Consider the following 2,420-nt stretch of genomic DNA (forward strand, 5'->3'; position numbering starts at 1 on the left):
GTACGGGTAAGTGGTGTGCGGTGAGAAAAGACCGGGAGAGATAGTTAAAGATGGGTGCAGAAAATAGTAAGCAGGTGTACACCCATCTCCTACTGAACCTCCTCAAGGCCAGGGGAGCGAAGGTAGGAAAACCACAATTAGAAAAGTTTCTAGATTTTATAGAAAAGATTTGTCCCTGGTTTCCGGAAGAGGGGACTGTAAGTTTAAAAACTTGGAAGAAGTGCGGGTCCGATTACAAGGTCACTTTGAAGCTCATGGACCTGAAAAAATTCCAGTAGATACTTTTGCTTTATGGACTCTAATTAGAGATAGTTTAGATCCACGCCATGAGGGCATGCGGGGTCAGGAGGATAGTACAGGAGAGAAGGTAAATTTGGAAGAAGAGTCGGGATCGCGACCCGACCCTGTAGCTCCGACTGCCCCTCGTCCCTCATTTCGCCTCTATGAGAAAGTTGCTCTAGACGAAGAGCTGAATCCTCAGGATGAGGAAGATTTAGATAAAAAAGTAGCTAAATATCATAACCCTGATTTTGATAATCCTCAGTTGTTTCTAGCTCAGGAAAATTTAAAACAAGATTCACCAAAAATTGAAAGTAACCTAAAACAGCCTAAAACTGAAAACAAATCCCCTCGGCCTCCACCACCGTCTGCTTATGTTCCTTTAGCAACTCAGGTGAGAGAAATGAAACGAAAAATGGCTGAGATGGGAATCTGGAATGAGGATATGTTAGATAAACCCTCATGCAGAGGATTAGAGGGAGCTGTCGTTGCCCCAGTGGTTGTGTCTGCTGGGCAGAAATGGAAAAGACAGCCGAGGCTCCAGACCTCGATTCAGCAAGCATATTTACAGGGAGAGGATGTATCAGAATTTATGGCATATCCAGTTCTTGAACGGCCTGACGGCCAGGGCGGAGTCGTTAGAGATCACGCTCCAATGCCTTTCAAGCAGCTAAAAGAGATAAAAACTGCTTGCGCCCAATATGGGCCTACAGCTCCTTTCACTTTGACATTAATTGATACTTTGTCCACGGAGTCCATGGCTCCTGCAGAGTGGAAACAGCTGGCAAGAGCATGCTTGTCAGGAGGGGATTTTCTGCTCTGGAGATCAGACTTTTCAGAGTTATGCCAAATTACTGCAGATATAAATAGAGGTCAGAACATCCCTATACATTATGATATGCTGACAGGTGAAGGTCCTTACCGCGAGTTGAATGACCAATTAAATTTTAATCCTGCTGCATATGTGCAAACTAGCACAGCTGCCCGGAGAGCATGGGCTAAAATCCCTGACAATGGAGGAAGGCAGACAGAGGACCTGGCAAAAATCAGACAAGGCCCAGATAAACTGTATCAGGATTTTGTAGCACGATTGATCCAATCTGCAAGTAGATTGATGGGAGGAGAGAACCAGACAGGAATGATGTTGGTCAAACAACTCGCGTTTGAAAATGCCAACGTGGCATGTCAGGCAGCCCTTAGACCATTTAGAAAGAAGACTAATCTTAATAATTATATCAGACTGTGTTCAGATATTGGACCATTTTATACTCAAGGCTTAGCTATAACTGCCACTATGCAAGGGAAAACAATTAAAGAAGTTTTGTTCCAACAGCAAAGGCGGGGAAAAGCCTGAGTCGCGGGACCCCCTGGAAGCTGTTTTGGATGTGGACAAATGGGTCAGTCAACAATACTCATCAATGTCTCAAAAATTAATTAATAAAACAAAAGGGGGAGACTATAGGTATTCCTTGCTTAACTAAATACATTTTTCAAAATTTAAGATTTCTAATTTTCACAGTTTTTAAAATTCTTTACGTATTTATAATGGACAATTTTATCTAACAAGGACTAGATTCGGTCCTTGTGTGGGGGAACGAATGTCTATGTTTCTTCCTAGGAACACAGGACGAAAAAAAAAAAGGACATACTCACAACAGGACACAGACACTCCAGTTTGGATTCCAAATTGTTTGGTCCGGCCTGGTGACTCCCTGGTCGGATGGAATGTTCGCCTTAATTTGTTAGGTGATTGGTCCAGAGGAAAGAAAATAAATCGACCTGTTCCTCAGTCACGTTCACCTTGTGGCAGAAAATCGGGACTTGACACCGAGGCTGTTCTGTGGAGAGACTGTCATGGGAACAGCCCTGCCCGGTATGACATTCCTGGGACAGATGGATATATTGTTGACTGGTCACAGACTACTCAGACAAGTTGGGCCCGAGAACTGGCCTCTGGACTATGGGACTCTGATACACAGTATCAACAAAACTCACTTTGGAGACTTGCGGGGGCTATGGGTGAAATTATCCAAATGGTTGAGTTCTGTAAGTCAGGTACTCCCTGCAGCCAGACAGCTGTTAGAGAAGATGGGACTAGAGATTGGATTACAACTGTTAAAACTGTTCATGTATCTGCTTGT

Source organism: Hipposideros armiger, unplaced genomic scaffold (assembly GCF_001890085.2).
Source record: "Hipposideros armiger isolate ML-2016 unplaced genomic scaffold, ASM189008v1 scaffold_508, whole genome shotgun sequence".
Lineage (NCBI taxonomy): Eukaryota > Metazoa > Chordata > Mammalia > Chiroptera > Hipposideridae > Hipposideros > Hipposideros armiger.